The 25,623-nt window shown below is 44.0% G+C and overlaps 1 long non-coding RNA gene across 1 annotated transcript in view; it reads left to right on the top strand.

The window, feature by feature from the left end:
* Positions 1-2,670: 2,670 nt before the first annotated feature.
* Positions 2,671-25,623, top strand: part of LOC143805074 (uncharacterized) — a 177,703-nt gene continuing 154,750 nt past the window's right edge. Inside the window, exon 1 of the long non-coding RNA XR_013221170.1 lies at positions 2,671-2,898. This is a non-coding gene — a long non-coding RNA (uncharacterized LOC143805074). The remainder of the gene's footprint in view (positions 2,899-25,623) is intronic.

The following is a 25,623-nucleotide window of genomic DNA, read 5'->3' as shown; positions in this document are numbered from 1 at the left end:
ACCTCCCTAGAGCTTGTCCTATGTTTGTTACTTAGCTGGAGTAATTTGTGATCCTCAACCCCTAAGGATCATAACAGGGGTGATCTTATGTTATATATGTACAGGAGAGGGTGATCTTATATGATGTGTACAGGAGGGGGTGATCTTATGTTATATATGTACAGGATGGGGTGATCTTATATGATGTGTACAGGAGGGGGTAATCTTCTGTTATATATACAGGAGGGGGTGGTCTTATATGATGTGTACAGGAGGTTGGTGATCTTATGTTATATGTACAGGAAGGGGTGATCTTATATGATGTGTATAGGAGGGGATTATCTTATATGATGTGTACAGGAGGGGGTGATCTTATATGATGTGTACAGGAGGGGGTGATCTTATGTTATATATGTACAGGAGAGGGTGATCTTATATGATGTTTACAGGAGGGGGGTGATCTTATATGATGTGTACAGGAGGGGGGTAATCTTATGTTATACGTACAGGAGGGGATGATCTTATATGATGTGTATAGGAGGGGGTGATCTTATATGATGTGTACAGGAGTGGGTGATCTTATTTGATGTGTACAGGAGGGGGTGATCTTATGTTATATGTACAGGAGGAGGTGATCTTATATGATGTGTACAGGAGGGGGGTGATCTTATGTTATACGTACAGGAGGGGATGATCTTATGTTATAAGTACAGGAGGGGGTGATCTTATATGATGTGTATAGGAGGGGGTGATCTTATATGATGTGTACAGGAGTGGGTGATCTTATTTGATGTGTACAGGAGGGGGTGATCTTATGTTATATGTACAGGAGGGGGTGATCTTATATGATGTGTACAGGAGGCAGGTGATCTTATGTTATATGTACAGGAGGGGGTGATCTTATATGATGTGTACAGGAGGGAGGTGATCTTATGTTATATGTACAGGAGGGGGTGATCTTATATGATGTGTACAGGAGGGAGGTGATCTTATGTTATATGTACAGGAGGGGGTGATCTTATATGATGTGTACAGGAGGGGGTGATCATATATGATGTGTACAGGAGGGGGTGATCATATATGATGTGTACAGAAGGGGGTGATCTTATATAAAGTGACAGTGTACAGGAGGGGGTGATCTTATATGATGTTTACAGGAGGGGGGTGATCTTGTATGATGTGTACAGGAGGGGGTGATCTTATATGATGTGTATAGGAGGGGGTGATCTTATGTTATATGTACAGGAGGGGGTGATCTTATGTGATGTGTACAGGAGGAGGTGATCTTATGTTATAAGTACAGGAGGGGGTGATCTTATATGATGTGTACAGGAGGGGGTGATCTTATTTTATATGTACAGGAGGGAGGTGATCTTATGTGATGTGTTAAGGAGGGGGTGATCTTATGTGATGTGTACAGGAGGGGTGATCTTATGTTATATGTACAGGACGGGGTGATCTTACATGATGTGTTAAGGAGGGGGTGATCTTATATGATGTGTACAGGAGGGGTGATCTTATGTTATATGTACAGGAGGGGTGATCTTATATGATGTGTACAGGAGGGGGTGATCTTATGTTATATGTACAGGAAGGGGTGATTTTATATGATGTGTATAGGAGGGGATGATCTTATATGATGTGTACAGGAGGGGGTGATCTTATGTTATATGTAGAGGAGGGGTGATCTTATATGATGTGTACAGGAGGGGGTGATCTTATATGATGTGTACAAGAGAGGGTGATCTTATGTTATATTGTATGTACAGGAGGGGTGATCTTATATGATGTGTACAGGAGGGGGTGATGTTATGTTATATGTACAGGAAGGGGTGATCTTATATGATGTGTACAGGAGGGGGGTGATCTTATGTTATATATACAGGAGGGGGTGATCTTATATGATGTGTACAGGAGGGGGTGATCTTATGTTATATGTACTGGAGGGAGGTGATCTTATGTGATGTGTACAGGAGGGGGTGATCTTATATGATGTGTACAGGAGGGAGGTGATCTTATGTGATGTGTACAGGAGGGGGTGATCTTATATGATGTGTGCAGGAGGGGGTGATCTTATATGATGTGTACAGGAGGGGGTGATCTTATATGATGTGTACAGGAGGGGGTGATCTTATATGATGTGTACAGGAGGGAGGTGATCTTATGTGATGTGTACAGGAAGGGGTGATCTTATATGATGTGTACAGGAGGGAGTGATCTTATATGATGTGTACAGGAGGGAGGTGATCTTTTGTGATGTGTACAGGAGGGGGTGATCTTATATGATGTGTACAGGAGGGAGGTGATCTTTTGTGATGTGTACAGGAGGGGGTGATCTTATATGATGTGTGCAGGAGGGGGTGATCTTATATGATGTGTACAGGAGGGGGTGATCTTATATGATCTGTACAGGAGGGGGTGATCTTATATGATGTGTGCAGGAGGGGGTGATCTTATATGATGTGTACAGGAGGGGGTGATCTTATATGATGTGTACAGGAGGGGGTGATCTTATATGATGTGTACAGGAGGGGGTGATCTTATATGATGTGTACAGGAGGGGGTGATCTTATGTGATGTGTACAGGAGGGGGTGATCTTATGTGATATGTACAGGAGGGGGTGATCTTATGTAGAAGGGAAGACCTGGCTGCCAGACCTGCTGAAACGCTGGGTCTGGAACTGCTGGGGCCGAACCTTCTGTCCCTGGGGGGAATGAGATTGCAGTCGGAGTGAGCCAGTAACTAGGGTGAAAGGGGCGTGGCCAGTCAGTGTGAGGTAAAATGGGTTGCGTGGCAACGGAAGCGGTCTTCCCGCCAGAGCGCTGTTGAGGTACAGACCGCAAACGCTGAAAGGGGAGCGACAGGCCGCGGCACGCAGAGAAAGGGCGGCATAATGAGGAACTCAGCAAAACCAGCAGGTGCGCAGGGTAGCGTGCGATCGACTGAGCATCCCAGTGCAGACGTCAGGGTGTCGCACGATATTTAGAGAGGCACACGCCGGATAAAACATTGCAGCGCAGCCCTTCAGGTCACAGCGGCTGCTTAAGGAGACCCAAATCGAAAGGAATCTTGTGGGGAGATCTACTCTCTTACTCCACAAATATATGGACTAGGCCTAGGGGATCAGCGGGTAGAACCAGAGACCGCCCGCTGCCGCCAGAAGAAGGACTGTGTGCTAGGCGAGGACGCCAGCAGACATTACACCGAACACCGCCGACATTCTGCGATCCACGGGGCCTTCAGAGAGTGACAGGCTCCAGAGTCACGAGAAGTCGAACCGTTAACAAGAGACTTTTTAGTTAACCAACGTTTATTCAGTTTTACCTTTGTACTCTCTGTTTACCCTAATATCTCCCTGTGAGTTTTCCCACTGTTAAATAATTAACTATAGTTTATCCCTGCTCTGCAGCATCTGTGTTACTACATCCCAGTACCTGCTTATTACACTTATATGATGTGTACAGGAGGGGTGATCGTATATAATGTGTACAGGAGGGGAGTGATCTTATATGATGTGTATAGGAGGGGGTGATCATATATGATGTGTACAGGAGGGGGTGATCTTATATGATGTGTTCAGAAGGAGAATTATCTCATGATGTGTACAGGAGAATTATCTCATATGTTGTGTATGTAAGCAGGTTGCAGGATGCAGTAGTGGACAAGAGACAGAGCAAGAGTTAACTTGGTTTACTGGAACAGGGGTATACTCCATGCAGAGAGGAGGTAGGGTAAAACTGGGGTTGAGGCCATGTGCACACGTTCAGTATTTTTCGTGTTTTTTTCGCGTTTTTTCGCTATAAAAACGTGATACAAACGCGAAAAAAACGCTTACATATGCCTCCCATTATTTTCAGTGTATTCCGCTTATCTTGTGCAAATGTTGCATTCTTTTCCGCGAAAAAATCGCATCGCGGAAAAAAAAGCAACATGCTCATTAAATTTGCGGAATTGCGGGGATTTCGCACACCTAGGAAAGCATTGATCTGCTTACTTCCCGCACGGGGCTATGTCCACCATGCGGGAAGTAAGCAGATCATGTGCGGTTGGTACCCAGGGTGGAGGAGAGGAGACTCTCCTCCACGGACTGGGCACCGTATAATTGGTAAAAAAAAAAAAGAATTAAAATATACTCACCTTTGATGGCCCCCGGAGTCTTCCCGCCTCTCAGCGGTGCACGCTGCCGCTTCCGTTCCTATAGATGGTGTGTGAAGGACCTGCGATGACGTTGCGGTCACATGACCGCGATGACGTCGCGGTCACGTGACCGACATCATCGAAGGTCCTGCACACACCATCTATAGGAACGGAAGCAGCTGCTGTCTGCAGAAGGTGAGTATAACCATTTTTTTTTATTATTTTTAACATTCTATCTTTTACTATTGATGCTGCATAGGCTGCATCTATAGTAAAAAGTTGGTCACACTTGTCAAACACTATGTTTGACAAGTGTGACCAACCTGTCAATCAGTTTTCCAAGCGATGCTACAGATCGCTTGGAAAACTTTAGCATTCTGCAAGCTAATTACGCTTGCAAAATGCTAAAAAAACGGAAAAAAATGGGGAAAAAAACGCAAAAAGAAACATGAGGATTTCTTGCAGAAAATTTCCGGTTTTCTTCAGGAAATTTCTGCAAGAAATCCTGATGTGTGCACTTACCCTTAACCGTTTGGTATACTGGATGGGGTAAAGTGTATAATGGAGATACCAGCAGTTCTCAAGAGATAACTTATCAGTCTGACAGCTTCCTGAATGAAGAGTCCACAATCCAGTGTGTCCTTGAGTCGAATCCCAACGGCAGTGGCTTGTCCTTGGTGTCTTCAACGGGTTCCTTCATCTGGGATCTGCTGCGCAGGGTGCAACACAGTCCACAACACTAACGGAGCCTAACGTGGCTCTGCAGATGTATACCGGGGAATGAGAGCAAAGTTGTCGTGAGTCACCCGGTCTTTCCTAAGCGGTGTGAGCGCATTACTCACAGACCCGGAGTGTCTGACACCTCAGGTCACAGGAGCCAATGGGCACATGGCAAGATACTGTTCAGAGTCTTTGCGAGTTACCACAGGGAAGCATGTGCGCGAGCCTGCACTATTCCGGTGCTCAGTAGTCGGAGCACTCTCTTGTCCCTGCTTCACACTGTCTCTTTCCGCCAAGTCTGTCTGCTTACACACGCGCTCTGGCTTTTTCTTAGTAGCCATGCCCCCTACTGTGTCGTGCAAAGGTCAGTCCGGGTCACTAAGTTTTTTCCCGGACAACAGAGGAGACAGTTCCGGACCCAGCACACCTCCGGTCCTTCTTCTTACATGTACAGGAGGAGTTGAATTTGTGCATGCCCTCATGATCTCCCGCCTCAACTACTGCAACACCCTCCTCTGTGGCCTCCCCACTAACTCTCTTGCATCACTCCAGTCTGTCCTCACCTCTGCTGCCCGCCTAATCCACCTCTCTCCTCGCTACTCCCCTGTTTCCCTGTTTCTCCCCTCTGCAAATCCCTCCACTGGCTCCCAATTCCCTGACTAATCCAGTTCAAACTATTAAGGCCCCATTCACACATCAGTTTTTTGCCATCAGTCACAATCTGTCGAATTTTGAAAAAAATTGATCCTTTTTTTGCCGGATCCGACTAGCAGATCTGGCTAATTGGATCCTAAAAAATGTGAGCATGTTCAGCTAAAAACAAAACGGAATCTGTCACTAGATTCCGTAATTTGATGGATCCGGCGCTATAGGCTTACATCCCAGCAAACGGCGGACAGCGACGGATCCATCGCTGTCCATTTTTTCAACGAACACAAAAGACGTTACTATTTCTGTTGTCTCTGGCAGCCGAACAAACAATTTTCGACGGATCCGGCGAACGACGGATGAAACGTGAGGCCATCCATCGCAATCTGTTGCTAATACAAGTCTATGAGAAAAAATTGGATCCGGCGGCATCAGTCGCCGGATGTTTTTTTTTAAATTCGACGGATTGCTACTGATGGCAAAAAAACTGATGCGTGAAAGGGGCCTAACACTGACCTACAAAGCCATCTACAACCAGTCCCCCCTATATCTCTGAACTAATCTCCAAATGTCTTCCCTCACGCAATCTTCTATCCTCCCAAGACCTCCTACTCACCACCACACTTATTTGTTCCTCACACAACCGCCTCCAAGATTTCTCCCGAATATCCCTCATCCTCTGGAATTCCATGCCTCAACATGTCCAATTATTCACCACCCTAGGATCCTTGAGACGGAACCTGAAAACCCATCTCTTCAGGAAAGCCTACAGCCTGCAATAACCATTCTGCTGCCTTACCACCATCCAAGCTGCTTCCTCACCATCACCGAAGCTGCTGCACCCCCGACCTTCTGTCTCTTCCCCATTATCCCGTAGAATGTAAGTCCGCAAGGACAGGGTCCTCTCCCCTCTGTACCAGTCTGCCATTTTAAATTCGTTTACTGTAAACGATATCTATAACTCTGTATGTAACCCCTTTCTCAAGTACAGCACCATGGAATTATTGGTGCTTTATAAATAAATAATAATAATAATTATAAATAATATAAATAAATAATAATAATATATGATGTGTACAGGAGGGGGTGATCTTATATGATGAGTACAGGAGGGGTTGATTTTACATGATGTGTACAGGAGGGGGTGATCCTATATGATGTGTACAGGAGACAGATGATCTTTTACGATATTTACAGGAGTGATCTTATATGATGTGTACAAGATCAAGGTGGATTTATTTTATGTGTACAGGAGAAGGATGATCTTATTTGATGTGTACAGGAAGAGGGTGATCTTATATGATATTTACATGAGAGAGATCTTATATAATGTGTTCAAGATAAGGGAGATCTTATTTGATTTTGTACAGAAGGGTGATCTTATTTGATGTGTACAGGAGGAGGTGATCTTATTTGATGAGCACAGGAGGAATGTAATCTTATATGATGTGTACAGGAAGAGGGTAATCTTAAATGATGTGCACAGGAGGAGAGTAATCATATGGGATGTGTACCGGAGGCGGTTATCCTATATGGTATGTACAGAAAGAGTGTGATCTTATACGATATTTACAGGAGAGTGATCTTATATGAGGTATACAAGATCAGGGTGTCTATACTTGATGTGCACAGGAGGAGGGTGATCTTATTTGTTGTGTACAGGAGGAGAGTGATCTTATTTTATCAGAATATTAGCAGTGCAAAAACCCAGAAGTTCTATTCTGAATCTCTCTGACTCCAAATATATAGACTGTATACAGCAAAGTCAGCCCTAAATCTCAGTTAAAACTTAACATTTAATATATATACCTAAAAAAAAAACATGAACATTATATACATAAAATGCTCGTGATTAACAGTGCACTAAATAGAAAATGGCACAGTCTCACCCAAATTGCTTGTTTGCTGGCACTCGGAATTTTGCTCCAATATCATGAGACCAGACAATGGGGAGAAAGGACATCAAGACCAAAAAACGACGGAGGGGGGAGAGGGGGGAGACACGGGGGCCTATTTACCCTGTCGTGCCCTCTGCAACCAGCTCCCGCCCTTACAAGGGCAGTACCCAAGTGTGAGCCTGTTTTGTAGTGCCCATGGTCAAATATAGCCTCCCTGCAAAAATTGTGTCTTCCCTACGCGTTTCCCCTCCCGTTTGGGGGGTTCATCAGGGGAAGTTTATCCAGGCTAGAAAAACGAATGAAGTCACCTGCAGTGGCAGGGAATGACCTCTCTGTATGCCGAGATCCTGTGTGTGAGGAAGGAAAAAATGGTCTCTCACCTGTTCAATGTTCACTGCCATTATATAGAGGGGGGAGATAGGTTGGAGGGTGGTGCTAAAATTTAGCGTCTGACATCACTTCCTCCTTTTTTTTCCCAAGAACAGATATATTTCTTTCTTTCTACATAACCTTGTGTTTTCTATAAATTGATTTCGTACCCCTTATTTACACTTATTTCTCTCATAAACACTGGCGTTCTCTTTATTACCTGTTTATAGACGTTTCCTTTATCATTTGCTAAAGCTTGCGCAGGCGCCGTAGCGGCCGTACAGACCATGTGACTACAGGTCCTGGTCGGCGCTAGTTTCCTTCTGCGCATGCATTCTAGATTAAACACAGGAAACCCGGTCAGCTGATCTCAGGTAATAAAGAGAACGCCAGTGTTTATGAGAGAAATAAGTGTAAATAAGGGGTACGAAATCAATTTATAGAAAACACAAGGTTATGTAGAAAGAAAGAAATATATCTGTTCTTGGGAAAAAAAAGGAGGAAGTGATGTCAGACGCTAAATTTTAGCACCACCCTCCAACTTATCTCCCCCCTCTGTATAATGGCAGTGAACATTGAACAGGTGAGAGACCATTTTTTCCTCACACACAGGATCTCAGCATACAGAGAGGTCATTCCCTGCCACTGCAGGTGACTTCATTCATTTTTCTAGCCTGGATAAACTTCCCCTGATGAACCCCCCAAACGTGAAGGGAAAAAAGTAGGGAAGACACATTTTTTTCAGGGAGGCTATATTTGACCATGGGCACTACAAAACAGGCTCACACTTGGGTACTGCCCTTGTAAGGGCAGGAGCTGGTTGCAGAGGGCACGACAGGGTAAATAGGCCCCCCCGTGTCTCCCCCCTCTCCCCCCTCCGTCGTTTTTTGGTCTTGATGTCCTTTCTCCCCATTGTCTGGTCTCATGATATTGGAGCAAAATTCCGAGTGCCAGCAAACAAGCAATTTGGGTGAGACTGTGCCATTTTCTATTTAGTGCACTGTTAATCACGAGCACTTTATGTATATAATGTTCATGTTTTTTTAGGTATATATATTAAATGTTAAGTTTTAACTGAGATTTAGGGCTGACTTTGCTGTATACACATGATCTTATTTTATGTTTACAATAATTGGGTGATCTTACATGATATGCACAGGAGGAGGCTGATCTTTTATGATTTGTGAAGGAGGTGTTGTCATCTTGTATGATGTGTGAAAAATTTGGGTAATAATAAGAGATGTGCGAACATGTTCAGAAAATGTTTGCCAATCTCAATTTCAGCATGAACGAAATTCAAATCAGTGTTCGGTTTCCAGAGCATTTTTCCTTAGAGTTGTCAAAATGTTGTCACAGTTCGGTAAATGATCGCATTTCCACTAATGCTTTTTTTAGGCCTTTGGCTAGGACAGTGGTATCTGTATAATGAGCGGCGGGGACGTTTTTTTTTTTAATGACGGGAGGGTGTGTGTATAGGTCAGAGGAGCGGCGTAGTGTAATTTTTTTTTTATTGACTTAATATTTGTACATTCCGGCAGTAAAAGTGAAGGGCTTCTGTCATTGACTCCTGAAGTCACATGTCCTTCTCCATATAAAAACAGACATGTTTTACTGGTGCCATTTTTTCAGTGTAACAGCACAGAGAGGATTCTACTGCTCCTGCTTGTCATATAGTTAGACAGGATCCTATCCTGTGTAAAAGTGACATTTCAGGATCTAACTAGTTTGTGCTAACAGTGTTGTGCAGTCAGGAGTTCACATTTCCTACTCAAAATCGTTTGAGCTAATACTGTATTGCAATCAGTACTCAGGAGGCTCCATTAGCTAATTAAAATTGTTGGGCTAATATTGAGGTGCGGCCTGTGAGGCCCCATTTGCTAATCAAAATTGTAAGGCCTAATATTGGAGTGCAGGCACCAGGTCCCATTTGCTAATCAAAATCATTAGGGTTAATATTGGGGTGCAGTCAGGAGGCCCTATTTGCTAATCAAAATTGTTAGGACTAATATTGGGGTGCAGTCAGTAGACCCCACTTGCTAATCAAAATCATTAGGGCTAATATTGTGGTGCATTCACCAGGCCTCATTTGCGAATCAAAATCATTTGGGCTAATGTTGTTCAGGCACACTATCGACAAAGTAGGTCCGAGCAGAATCCAGACCCTCATCAATAGATCTTAACCCCCGGAGGTGAAGGTATTCTGATGAAACTCAGATACCTGAGGCGCACGTGGACTACACTGTGCTGTCAGGGCAGAAAGAGGAGGAGGGTGATTCTCAGGGTGAGGAGAGGGAGAACAGCGAGAATGACAATGAGGCTGCAGATCCCACTTGGTGTGAACCCAGAGGCACAAAGCTGAGTAGGTCAGCAGAGGAAGTGGAAGAAGACAAGGAGCTTACATTGCAGCTTGCCGCACAGATAAGGAATGATGCAACCATGACAAGCCCTGCATCCTCAGTCAGAACTCTGGCTGTGGAAAGGAACAGTCTCGAATCTGCAGTACACAGGGGCAGCAAAGGTTGTCTAGTCTGGGCCTTTTTTGAGACCACAAAGGATGAACTCAGGTTATGTGCCAAGTTTTCAAAAAATGACTCCGTAGAATTATTGCCAAAAATTGCAATAATTTGACTATGACATGCATAAACCGGCATATGCACTGGATTTGCTGATTCTTCCTTTTCCATCTCTGTGGCAAGTGTTCTCACACAGATCTCTGGCTGCAGAACCTAGACATTTTATAATCCCTACAGTCGGTGTGAGCAAGAGCCCATCAGCTGTTATGGAAGTGGAGATGCCTGCTGTTTTTGTTTTACTGAGCACAACACATCCTTCTCAATCCATCGTAACATTTCTGCCGGCATCTCACTCACAGTCCAACAGTTTATCCTATTTACACAACCCCACCCTCTCTCACAGCAGATAGCCCTCAGTTCCGCAGTTATGGACACGCAAAATAATGTTTCTTTCCTACACATGCCAAAGCTAAGAGCTTGATCTCCACCATCTCCTATCTGTTGACCACAGAATTGCTGTCTTTCCGCCTTGTGGCTACAGACAGCTTCTGAAAGTTGATGTCATCGCAGTCCCTCAGTATCAGTTGCCCAGTCACCATTACTTCTCTAAGAAAGCTGTGCCTATGCTACACATGCATGTCTCAGAAAAAAATCACCTGATGTCTGTCAGGGTGCATTTCACAACTGACACCTGGATGAGCAAGCAGGGGTGTTACATCTCGCTGACTGGGCATTGGGGGACAGTGGTGGCTGTGGGGGCAAGCGAACAAGGGGCTGCTCCACAAGCCTTGGAATCCCCATGTCATGTAGGACAAACCTCTGTATCTATCACTTCCTCCACTGCTTCTGGCTCCTCCACCTCCCCTAGGGCCTCCACCTGTGCCCTCAATCTTTCCCTTAATCAGAGACGCATTCCAACAGTACAGAGGTAATCCCCCCACCTCCATACTGCGCAGCCATGGCTCATCGCAATCAGGTAGTGTTTAAATTAATAAACCTTGGCTATTACAGTCAAACAGCTAAAGAGTTGTGGACAGCTATCCAGGCTGAGTTTGAGCAATGGTTATCTCCACTGAACCTGAAGCCAGGGAAGGATGTGTGCAATAATGTTATGAACCTGGTGGTGCCCCTATCCCGGGGCAACCTCACACATGTGCCTTGCATGTCTCATATCCTGAACCAGGTGGTACAGCAATTTCTCAACCACTATTCTGGCCTGGATTTGCTGCTGCAAAAAGAACCGTCATTGCAGATCATCGACTTGAATCGCTACAGAGGTCTTTAGGCGTACAGGTTAACTGTTTGATTTGCGATGTGCCGACACGGTAGAATTCTTCTCTGTACACGTTGCGGCGACGAGAGCTGGTGCAGTATGTCCTTTTGCATAGCCTGGGCCAGCGCAGTCTGGATGTGGTGCAAATCACAGTGAAAAAAATGGGAAAATACAGCAAAAAAGGAAAAATGTAAAAAACATGATAACAGTCGTCATGATTAAGAGCTAGAGTAGCTCGAATCGCGTCCACCGTTATCATGTTTTTTAAATTTTTCTCTTTTCATGTTTCGAATCTATAAATAAATGTGATGTTTTATGATTTTTGCGGTTGCTGGATTTTCACATTTTTTCACTGTTCATTTACTCAAGAAACCAGCCTGAAGTCTCCGTGCACCGCACCTCTATTCTAGGAATTTCTCAACCTGGTGAGCTGATGGTTGCTCCGTGGTGCAAATCACGCTTGCGGAATGGGCAAAGATAAAGGAGCTCTACATCCTTCTGCACAGTTTTGAAATATCTACTAAGATGGTTAGCACTGACAATGCAGTCATCAGCATCACTATTTCAGTCTCCTACATGCTGGACAACACTTTGAATAGTATGCGGGAGAAGGTGGTGGTCTCAGATGAAGTGGTGAAAGCAGAAGAGAATTCAGAAGGGATAACAATATCTCTAAGCCCTGGACTGCCGTCGCACAGGTGAGTGCCATGGGAGGGTGGATTACAGTGATTGAGGGTGGCTCATGGTACCAGACAAACTGTGAAGGTGCAGGAGCCGAGGAACAAATGGAGAAGGATGAGGAGGAAGAGGTGATGGGCACAACAGTCAGGAGATGAAGAGGATAATGATCCACTCTCTGTTGCCCGTGGTTGGCTGGAGGGGATGAAGGAAGCAGGTTAGACTGTTACTCCGCCATTAAACACCATGGACTTGGACCTCATGGAAGCACCCGACACATGAGTGCCTTCTTGCTGCACTATCTACAATATGATGCCGACATTTTTAGGTTTAGAAATAGTGCTGTCTACTGGGTTGCCACTCTGTTAGATCCACGGTACAAGAGTATATTTTGACAGATGCTTTTCCCCCTGGAAAGGGAAGTGCACATGCTGGAGTATGGAAACATGCTTGTAGACAATCTTAAGAATGGTTTTTCCCAAGACAGCAGTGAGGCAACAGTGTGCATCACAGTTATAGACCTCCAACTCTGGGAACGTCGAGTAGTCAAACCAAAAATATTAGCAGTAGCAGCAGTGTATGTGGCAAAAGCAACTTCTGTGAGTCGTTTCACATATTTCTTAGACTAGCTCGTGCACCAGCAGAACAGAGTACAAATCTGACATGTTTTGAATGACTGGAGAGGATGGTGCAGGAGTATCTCGAGCTCAATATCAATGCAACCAGTGGGAACTTGAACCCTTTTTCATTTTGGTCTTAAAAAAATGAAAGAGTGGCCTGAGCCCAGCTGTCATGCCCAGCAACCAGCATTCTCTCAGAATGTGTCTTCAGCACTGCTGGTTGTGTCCTGATACATAAGTGCATCCGGCTGTTCCCTGAAAGTGTAGACTGCTTAACTTTCATCAAGATGAACTAGTCATCTGTCTCCAATGACTTTTGCAACCCAGTCGCAGACTGGGCAGACTAGGCAATGGTGTAATTTTTAGTGTCATGCATTGATCTCGCATTATTGCAGCCTGTGACACCTTTGTCGTGGCTTCTGTGCCTGCTGTTGCTACTGCTGCTGATGTTACAAACTTTTTTTTTAATGTGGAGACTCCAAGTTGAATTTCCATCTTGTGGGTTGCCTGTAGTGGAAGGAGTGTAAGAAGGTCATTATATTATTTCAACTCTGGGAAAATTGATGCCATTTAGTGCTGTGTGCCAATATTTTTTTGAAATGTTTGCACTCCAAGTTGGATCTCCTTTATGTGTGTTATCTGTAGCAGTAGGGCTCCCAGACCTGCACTTACTTTCAGTCTACTACCTGTGTTAGCACCCTTCAATTTGTATAACATTTGTGGTCTAACAAGCTGATATTTGTGTCACCTGTGTGAGGTTAAGCAAAAATGCAGTTTGAGCTGTTGAATGAGTTATTAGGGCTTCCAGCACAGCAGGCTTACACTGGTTTCACACCCACCTCGTTTTAATTAAAACTTAAATTCAAAGCTTTAAATGCTGGCTCACACCCTGATACCTCATGCATGGACCAAGGCTCACTGCTGCTGTGACATTATCAAATTTCTACTGGTGGTGAATCGATCATCGGTCAACTACCTGTGTTACTAATATCACATTTTTCTACCAATAGTAGTCTACAAAACTGATGTTTGTGGCACCTGAGTGTATCTGGGAAAAAACTACCTGTGTTACTATGCTTAATTTTTTTTTATAACATTTGTGGTCCAACAGGTGATATTTGTGCAACCGGAGTGTGGTTGAGCAAAAAAGCTGTTTGAGCTGTTGCATGAGGTATCAGAGCTCCTAGCGAAAAAGGCTTATACTACTCCCTCACCCACTTCATCTTAATGTAAACTTAAATTCAAACCTCTAAATGCTGGCCCCGACCCTTATACTACATAGATGGCCCATGGCTGACTACAGCTACCATTATCAAATTTCTACTGTGGATCAATTGATGCCACTTTTACTGATGTCTGCCCCTAATGTTTGGAAATCTTTGAACTCCAAGTTGGGTCTCCTTCATGTGTGTTGCCTGAATTGTACAGGCCTCTCAGAGCACCAGGCCAACACCTGTCACTCAGCCACATTTAACTAATCAATTTTTCAGCTAGAATTGCTGGTTCAATCCTGTCCAATGCATCCATGCTGTGCATTTATAGTATTTGTAGTCAATTGATGCAATTTTTCCTGGTGTCTGCCCCTAATTTGAGCTGTTTGGTAAGCTTTTTCGCCCCTTAAGGTGTTAGGTATGCATTTTGGTTTTTTGAATGGGATTTGGGTACATTCGACAAACCGTTCGCCGAACTGGACCGAACCTTGAAAGGTTCACTCATCTCTAATGATATCATGTGATGTGTTAGAGAGAAAAGTGATCTTATATCATGTGTACAGGATAAAGGTTATACAATATGAACAGCCAAATTATTGCCATCACTTGTAGATTGAAGACAGGGGTTCTCCGTGGTAGCTGACGTCCCTCCGAACAATTGTAGAAAATCACATTTTTAAATATGCAGATGAGATTTAACTTTAATTGTTAAAACAGTGTGTGGAAATAGAAAGATGGCCGTCCTCTCTTTTTCAACTTCCTGACTTAGTGATAAAAGTTAAAACATAAGTCTTAGCCACATATAGCAGTAAGAATCGTGGTATTTTGTACTATACTATGTGATTTGACCTGGAGTAAGAGAATCGTATATAACGTGTACAGGAGGGGTTGATCTTATATAATGTATACATGAGGGATGATCCTAAATAATGTATACAGGAGGGGGTGATCCAATATAATGTATGCATGGGGGGTGTGCCTATATAATGTACACAGGATTAGGTGATCCTATATAATTTATACAAAAGGGGGGTGATCCTATATAATGTATGCAGAAGAGGGTGATCCTATATTATGTATAAAGGAAGGGTGACACTATATAATGTATACAAGAGGGGGTGATCCTATATAATGTATGCATGGGGGTGATCCTATATAATGTATACAGGAGGGGATGATTTTATGTAATTTATACAGGATGGGCTGATTCTAAAAACTATATACAGGAGGGGGTGATGCTATATAATGTATACAGGAGGGGTCAGCGATCCTATATAATGTACAGTATACAGGAGGGGGCAGCGATCCTATATAATGTATACAGGAGGGGGCAGTGATCCTATATAATGTATACAGGAGGTGGTGATCCTTTATAATGTATACAGGAGGGGATGATCTTATATAATGTATACAGGAAGGGTTTATCCTATATATTATATACAGGAGAGGATGATCCTATCTATATATATAATTGTCTAAGGGTTTTTCCGTCTGTCTGTCTGTCTGTCTGTCTGTCTGTCCTGGAAATCCCGCGTCTCTGATTGGTCGAGGCCGCCAGGCCTCGACCAATCAGAGACGGGCACAGCATGGCGACGATGATGTCATAATGGAAATCCCGCGTCTCTGATTGGTCGAGGCCGCCAGGCCTCGACCAATCAGCGACGGGCACAGTATCGACGTAGATGTCATAATGGTTGCCATGGCGACGATGATGTCATAAAGGTTGCCTCGACCAATCAGCGACGGGCACAGTCTGCCGCGAATTCTGGAATCATCATTGTCCATATACTACGGGGACATGAATATTCTAGAACACCCGATGCGTTAGAATCGGGCCACAGTCTAGTATACTATATACAGGAGGGGGTGATCCTATATAATGTATACAGGAGGGGTGATCCTATATACTATATACAGGAGGGGTGATCCTATACACTATATACAGGAGGGGTGATCCTATATACTATATACAGGGGAGGGGGTGATCCTATATATTATATGCAGGGGAGGGGGTGATCCTATATAATATATACAGGAGGGAGTGATCCTATATAATATATCCTGTAGGGGGCGATCCTATATAATGTATACATGAGGAGGTGATCTCATGTAATGTATACAGGAGGATGTGATCCTATATAATGTATACAGGAGGGGGTGATCCCATATAATGTATACAGGAGGGGGTGATCCTATATACTACATACAGGAGGGGGTGATACTATATACTATATACTGTAGGGGGTGATCCTATATAATGTATACAGGAGGGTAGTGATCCTATATACTGAATACAGGAGGGCGTGATTCTATATGGTATATACAGGAGGGTAGTGATAATATATACAGGAGGGAGTGATCCTATATAATATATCCTGTAGGGGGCGATCCTATATAATGTATACATGAGGAGGTGATCTCATGTAATGTATACAGGAGGATGTGATCCTATATAATGTATACAGGAGGGGGTGATCCCATATAATGTATACAGGAGGGGGTGATCCTATATACTACATACAGGAGGGGGTGATACTATATACTATATACTGTAGGGGGTGATCCTATATAATGTATACAGGAGGGTAGTGATCCTATATACTGAATACAGGAGGGCGTGATTCTATATGGTATATACAGGAGGGTAGTGATCCTATATAATGTATACAAGAGGGGGTGATCCTTTATATTATAAATAGGAGGGGATGATCCTATATACTATATATTGGACAAGGTGATCCTATATACTGTATACAGGAGGGGGTGATCCGATAAACTATATACAGGACAAGGTGATCCTATATACTATATAATGTAGGGGGCGATCCTTTATAATGTATACAGGAGGGATGATCCTATATAATGTGTACAGAAGGGGTGATCCTATATACTATACACAGGAGGGGGTGATCCTTTATAATGTACTAGACTGTGACCCGATTCTAACGCATCGGGTATTCTAGAATATGCATGTCCCCGTAGTACATGGACAATGATGATTCCAGAATTCGCGGCAGACTGTGCCCGTCGCTGATTGGTCGAGGCAACCTTTATGACATCATCGTCGCTATGGCAACCATTATGACATCTACGTCGATACTGTGCCCGTCTCTGATTGGTCGAGGCGAATTCGCGGCAGCCTGTGCCCGTCGCTGATTGGTCGAGGCAACCTTTATGACATCATCGTCGCCATGCTGTGCCCGTCGCTTCAATCAGAGACGCGGGATTTCCAGGACAGACAGACAGACAGACAGACAGACGGAAAAACCCTTAGACAATTATATATATAGATACACTAGACTGTGGCCCGATTCTAACGCATCGGGTATTCTAGAATATGCATGTCCCCGTAGTATATGGACAATGATGATTCCAGAATTCGCGGCAGACTGTGCCCGTCGCTGATTGGTCGAGGCAACCTTTATGACATCATCGTCGCTATGGCAACCATTATGACATCTACGTCGATACTGTGCCCGTCTCTGATTGGTCGAGGCGAATTCGCGGCAGCCTGTGCCCGTCGCTGATTGGTCGAGGCAACCTTTATGACATCATCGTCGCCATGCTGTGCCCGTCGCTTCAATCAGAGACGCGGGATTTCCAGGACAGACAGACAGACAGACAGACAGACGGAAAAACCCTTAGACAATTATATATATAGATACACTAGATTGTGGCCCGATTCTAACGCATCGGGTATTCTAGAATATGCATGTCCCCGTAGTATATGGACAATGATGATTCCAGAATTTGCGGCAGACTGTGCCCGTCGCTGATTGGTCGAGGCAACCTTTATGACATCATCGTCACCATGGCAACCATTATGACATCTACGGCGATACTGTGCCCGTCGCTGATTGGTCGAGGCGAATTCGCGGCAGACTGTGCCCATCGCTGATTGGTCGAGGCAACCTTTATGACATCATCGTCGCCATGCTGTGCCCGTCGCTTCAATCAGAGACGCGGGATTTCCAGGACAGAAAGACAGACAGACAGACAGACAGACAGACGGAAAAACCCTTAGACAATTATATATATAGATGAGGAGGTGATCTCATGTAATGTATACAGGAGGGGGTGATCCTGTATAATGTATACAGGAGGGATGATCCTATATAATGTGTACAGAAGGGGTGATCCTATATACTATACACATGAGGGGTGATCCTTTATAATGTATTCAGACGGGTGATCCTATATAATGTACACAGGAGGGACGATCCTCTATAATGTGTACAGGAGGGGTGATCCTATATACTGTATACAGGAGGGGGTGATCCTATATAATGTGTACAGGAGGGGTGATCCTATATATTATATACAGAGGGGTGATCCTATATAATGTATACAGGAAGGTGTGATCCTATATAATGTATACAGAGGGGGTGATCCTAAATAATGTAAACAGGAGGGGGTGATCTGATATAATGTATACAGGAGGGGTGATCCTATATAATGTATACAGGAGGGGGTGATCCTAGATAATGTAAACAGGAGGGGGTGATCCTATATACTGTATACAGGAGGGGGTGATCCTATATACTGTATACAGGAGGGGGTGATCCTATATAATGTATACAGGAGGGGGTGACCCTTTATAATCTATACAGAAGGATGTGATCCTATATAATGTATACAGGAGGGGGTGTTCTTATATAATGCATACAGGAGGGGGTGATCCTTTATAATCTATAGAAGAGGGATGATCCTATATACAGGAGGGGGTGAGCCTATATACTATATACAGGTACACAGGAGAGGGTGATCCTATATAATGTGTATTGGAGGGGATGATCCTATATACTATATACAGAGGGGGTGATCCTATATACTATACTGTAGGGGTGATCCTGTATAATGTACACAGAGGGGGTGATCCTATATAATATACACATGAGGGATGATCCTATATACTGTATACAGGAGGGAGTGATTCTAAATATTGTATACAGAGGGGTGATCCTACATAATGTATACAGGAGGGGGTGATCCTATATAATGTATACAGGAGGGGGTGATCCTATATATTGTATACAGGAGGGGGTGGTCCTAGATAATGTAAACAAGAGGGTGATCCTACATACTGTATACAGGAGGGGGTGATCCTATATAATGTACACAGGAAGGGGTGATCCTATATAATGTATACAGGAGGGGGTGACCCTTTATAATCTATACAGGAGGATGTGATCCTATATAATGTATACAGGAGGGGGTGTTCTTATATAATGTATACAGGAAGGGGTGATCCTTTATAATCTATAGAAGAGGGATGATCCTATACAGTATACTATATACAGGATGGGGTGAGCCTATATACTGTATACAGGAGGGGGTGATCCTATACAATGTATACAGGAGGGGGCGATCCTATATAATGTATACAGGAGGGTGTGATCCTATATAATGTATACAGAGGGGGTGATTCTATACAATTTATACAGGAGGGGGTGATCCTATATAGTGTGTACAGTAGTGGGTGATCCTATATAATGTGTATTGGAGGGGGTGATCCTATATACTATATACAGAGGGGGTGATCCTATATACTATATACTGTAGGGGTGATCCTATATAATGTATACAGGAACGTATGATCCTATATAATGTATACAGGAGGGGGTGATCCTATATACTATACACAGGAGGGGGTGATCCTATATAATGTATACAGGAGGGGGTGATCCTATATAATGTGTACAGGAGGGGTGATCCTATATAATGTATACAGGAGGGGATGGTGAGCCCATATAATGTATACAGAGGGGTGATCCTATATAATGTGTACAGGAGAGGGTGATCCTATATAAAGTATATTGTAGGGGATGATCCTATGTAATTTAAACAGGAGGTGGTGATCCTATATACTATATATACAGGAGGGGTGACCCTATATAATGTATACAGGAGGGGTGATCCTATATAATGTATACAGGAGGGGACGGTGAGCCCATATAATGTATACAGGGGGGTAATCCTATATAATTTGTAGAGGAGGGGTGAGTCTATATAATGTATACGAGGGGGTGATCCTATATAATGTATACAGGAGGGGGTGAGCATATAAACTATATACAGGAGGGGGTGATCCTATATACTATATACAGGAGGGGGTGATCCTATATAATGTATACAGGAGGGGGTGATCCTTTATAATCTATAGAAGAGGGATGATCCTATATACAGGAGGGGGTGAGCCTATATACTATATACAGGTACACAGGAGAGGAAGATCCTATATAATGTGTATTGGAGGGGATGATCCTATATGCTATATACAGAGGGGGTGATCCTATATACTATACTGTAGGGGTGATCCTGTATAATGTACACAGAGGGGGTGATCCTATATAATATACACATGAGGGATGATCCTATATACTGTATACAGGAGGGAGTGATTCTAAATATTGTATACAGAGGGGTGATCCTACATAATGTATACAGGAGGGGGTGATCCTATATAATGTATACAGGAGGGGGTGATCCTATCTATTGTATACAGGAGGGGGTGGTCCTAGATAATGTAAACAAGAGGGTGATCCTACATACTGTATACAGGAGGGGGTGATCCTATATAATGTACACAGGAAGGGGTGATCCTATATAATGTATACAGGAGGGGGTGACCCTTTATAATCTATACAGGAGGATGTGATCCTATATAATGTATACAGGAGGGGGTGTTCTTATATAATGTATACAGGAAGGGGTGATCCTTTATAATCTATAGAAGAGGGATGATCCTATACAGTATACTATATACAGGATGGGGTGAGCCTATATACTGTATACAGGAGGGGGTGATCCTATACAATGTATACAGGAGGGGGTGATCCTATATAATGTATACAGGAGGGTGTGATCCTATATAATGTATACAGAGGGGGTGATTCTATACAATTTATACAGGAGGGGGTGATCCTATATAGTGTGTACAGGAGTGGGTGATCCTATATAATGTGTATTGGAGGGGGTGATCCTATATGCTATATACAGAGGGGGTGATCCTATATACTATATACTGTAGGGGTGATCCTATATAATGTATACAGGAACGTATGATCCTATATAATGTATACAGGAGGGGGTGATCCTATATACTATACACAGGAGGGGGTGATCCTATATAATGCATACAGGAGGGGGTGATCCTATATAATGTGTACAGGAGGGGTGATCCTATATAATGTATACAGGAGGGGACGGTGAGCCCATATAATGTATACAGAGGGGTGATCCTATATAATGTGTACAGGAGTGGGTGATTATATATAATTTGTACAGGAGAGGGTGATCCTATATAAAGTATATTGTAGGGGATGATCCTATATAATTTAAACAGGAGGTGGTGATCCTATATACTATATATACAGGAGGGGTGACCCTATATAATGTATACAGGAGGGGTGATCCTATATAATGTATACAGGAGGGGACGGTGAGCCCATATAATGTATACAGGGGGGTGATCCTATATAATTTGTAGAGGAGGGGTGAGTCTATATAATGTATATGAGGGGGTGATCCTATATAATGTATACAGGAGGGGGTGAGCCTATAAACTATATACAGGAGGGGGTGATCCTATATACTATATACAGGAGGGGGTGATCCTATATAATGTGTACAGGATGGGGTGAGTCTATATACTATATACAGGAGGGGGTGATCCTATATACTGTATACAGGAGTGGGTGAGCCTATAAATTATATATAGGAGGTATGATCCTATATAATGTATACAGGAGGGTGTGAGTCTATATAATGTATATGAGGGGATGGTCCTTGTTACAGAACCCCCCAGCACCCAAAATATGTTATGCAGTTATTTGTATATATAATAGGTTCCATGTGAGATATATGTCCCTAATGCATCAGCCCACAGGCTGTGCCCCTGGGCAGAAGAGACAAGATATCCCCCTTCTGACCTCCCCCACCTTTGTAATTCCCACAGTAAATATCAGCAGGCTCCGGCCCCCTGCAGCTATTGTAATGTATGTCTGGCCTGCCGCTTTTGAATGGACCTGCCCTCTGTATCTGTTGTTACATATATTCTGTGTTCTGTGAATAAAGTGTTGTGAGACTGGAAATACGTAGAGAAGCAGTGAGCTTTTATATGCTCTCATGTAATCAAGGAATTCCTGCCAGCGTCCTTCATTCAGACTCCAGCCAAAGACAAAGTGGACCTCCTGAAACACGGTGTGGTACTGAAAGAGGCACCCCAGCTTTGTAGACCCTGTTACAGTCCTAAATACTATATACAGGAGGGGGTGATCCTATATAATGTGTGCAGGAGGGGGTGAGGCTATAAATTATATATAGGAGGGGTGATCCTATATAATGTGTACAGGAGGGGGTGAGTCTATATAGTGTATACAAGGGGATGGTCCTATATGCTATATACAGGAGGGGGTGATCCTATATAATGTGTACAGGAGGGGGTGAGCCTATATAATGTATACAAAGGGGTGATCCTATATACTAGAGGAGTGAGCCTTTATAATGTATACAGGAGGGGTTGATCCTATATACTAGAGGAGTGAGCCTTTATAATGTATACAGGAGGGGTTGATCCTATATACTATATACAGGAGGGGATGATCTTATATATTATATACAGGAGGGGGTGATCCTATATACTATATATGCAGGAGGGGTGAGACTATATATTGTATACAGGAGGGGTGATCCTATTTACTATATACAGAATGAGGTGATCCTATGTAATGCATACAGGAGGGGGCGGTGATCCTGTATAATGTATACTGGAGGGAGTGATCCTATATAAAGTGTTTAGCAGGTAAACTATCTTCTATGACTTGTAGAGGAGAAGCATGATCTAATACGAGGTGTATAGGAGTCAAATAATAAATGACACGTGCAGGCAGTTCTTATGTGACACCATGTACAGACAGGGGATGGCGCTATACCTTGTCACTTAGCAGGACTGTAAATGTAATGTCATCTGGAGCAAAAAGATGATCAGTTAGTCAAATGTCTAACAACAAGTCTCAAGTCTATGGTCAGCAGTGGGGATATGGCCATGGTGTGATGGTGTATATATGATGTAGCCTTTACATTTAGGACATCGGTGTGTTTGGGCTTTGCAGTCTACATTAGACAGTCCTTATTTTTAGTGAAAGTGCTGCGTTGCATGTTGCGTTTTCTCTGCACCAGACATCCACCTACAGTAGATATAGGTGAGTGTGAAGATCTGAGGTTGTGGGTTGTAATAATCACCTACGCAGGTTAACAATGCAACACTTTTTATTCCATACATCATCCATGGTTGTACATCAAATCCAGGTAGATGGCCAAAATGCAATGTACTCAGTCCACAAGTTCTCGACCTGGGATCGATAGTTCCACTGCCCCGGTACCAGGCGATACTCACTGTCTCCCAGCCTTTGGTTGGCTCACACAGCTTTTGTTATCTCCAGCCGGTATAGTGTGCAGTCACAGCCTACGTTCCTCCAGACGATGCATATCACGTCAGTAGCTCATGGATACAACTCCAGCCAGCAACCGATCTCCAAACTCTATAGGCCATCCATCTATGTGCTCCAAGATGCCATCCTCGAGCCTCTCCCTTCGACTAAACATGTTTCTTCTTCCCCCATGCCTTGGATGATCCCTCTGAATGGGCAGAAACACCTGTTTTTTTTAAAAAATGAAGAATTTAACAGAATCCCATCACCTGGGATTGCATGTGAGACCCCCTGTGGTGACGGCTCACCTGGGTCTACTATCCCCATCCACACAATGGGCCTAGTTGCTGTAAGCACAATGGCTTGAGACCCTGAGATGCTTTACATTTGCCTTTAGCAGTCTCCTGTCTAGCCTTAGTTATACTGTACATAAGATCCAGCCTCTTCCTGTGCTTACTGTCACTGCATGGAAACTTTGATTCCTGAGGATGAACTGATGAGCAAGCAAACATCTAATAAAACACAACAATATCGATGCAACTGGTGCTGTGTGCTGGAAAATTCTGCAACCCATAGAGCCGTGGACTCCACTCTATGGGCATTGGTCCAATTGTCTTTAGTCCATGGCCAGTTCCTCACAGTGAGACTTAACCCCTTAATTAAAATCTCAGTAAATGAGACACTTATTGTATATCAGACAGTCCTTCTGTACATGAGATAATACTTGTGCAGGAAACAGTCTGTGTCGAAGACTTTCTCTGTATAGAAAGTGTATTAGAAGGCCCGTGTAATCGAGTCTGGCCCTATATATGAGCCTCTCTGTACATGAAACAATTCCTATACACTATTAAGTCTCTATGAAACAGGACATTGTGAAAAGAGACATCTATTATACATGGGGCAACTTTTTGGGCATGCGACCAGTGTCGGACTTAGGTGCCAAGGGTCCACAAGTGACCGACTCCATGGCTCCACTTTTCAGCTACATGCAAATGTGACATTATCTACAAATTTATATAACAATGAACTGCGTAGAATGAGAAATGAATAAGATGCCGCCTGTGTCTATACATAATGATTCCAGTATATTGTGCTAAGTGTAGCGCCCCCACTGCCGCAGGGCCGAGGGGTACCCGGTACCGGGCCTCTGAGTCTCTGTTCTGGGGTTGTCACGGTGGCTAGACCCGGTCCGTGACCCTGCTGAGGGGCGCCCAATGAAAGGTGTGGATGGTGGTGGTAGTGCGGTGCAGTGCTGGTCACAGTAAATAACGAGGACACCAGGTTGCAGTCTCTTTACCTCTTTACTGAAGGTCTCGAGGTGTCCAATCCAGGGCACTGTTAACCGGGCTGTCTGAGACCGGCCGGTCCGAAGGCACATCAGGAGTCCCCTTTAACAGGTGGGAATCAGCGTCTACCTTCTAGCGCCTGTGTGTGTTGTAGTCCTTCCCTGCTGAGCACCCCGGGATGGTCCTCACAACTTATTCTGTCTGTCTCTGATCTTCGTTCTCTCCGTCCCCCAGATGATATGGCTAGGACGCACCCGTATGACGGGGTAGGCCTGGAGTTCTTCCGGGACTCTAGAGTCGCCCCTCTCCCACAGCTGCCTCCGTTGTCTGCTTAGGTGTTTAAGTGAGGCAGCCAACCTATAATTGGCTGCCCTGCCGTGGTTTGAAGTAATACTTAAAGTCTCTTACTTTCTCGGCGTTCCGGCCACCTACTGTTTGCGCCTCAGAAGGATGTTGCCTCGGTCTTACAGCACAACTCCTTCTGGTCCTATTGCCTCTTTGCTGTATTCCTGCTTTTCTCACTCAGCACAATAAACCTCGCTTCTTGTCCTTTCTTAGGAATCTGTCAGGATCTCATCCCTGACAGGCCCTCTCTCTAGCTCTTCCCAGTTACTTCTCTCTGTCTTCCTGTCCAACCCCCAGTTTTACCAGAGTGTGAGGAGTGGCCTACTAGATAGAACCACTCCCCCTGGTGGCCGGAGTGTGAAGTGTAGTGTGAGTGTTACCTGATCAGGTGAACTCCTTTAGTGCAATCAGACGTAACATCACTCCCATTAGCGGCAGAGCGACGTTACTGCAACGACCAGGACTCTGGGGCGCTGCACTCCCCCCGGTTAAATCCAGTACTCCCGGACTGGGA

This window comes from Ranitomeya variabilis, chromosome 1 (genome assembly GCF_051348905.1).
Source record: "Ranitomeya variabilis isolate aRanVar5 chromosome 1, aRanVar5.hap1, whole genome shotgun sequence".
Lineage (NCBI taxonomy): Eukaryota > Metazoa > Chordata > Amphibia > Anura > Dendrobatidae > Ranitomeya > Ranitomeya variabilis.
This window is presented reverse-complemented; position numbering and strand designations above follow the sequence as displayed.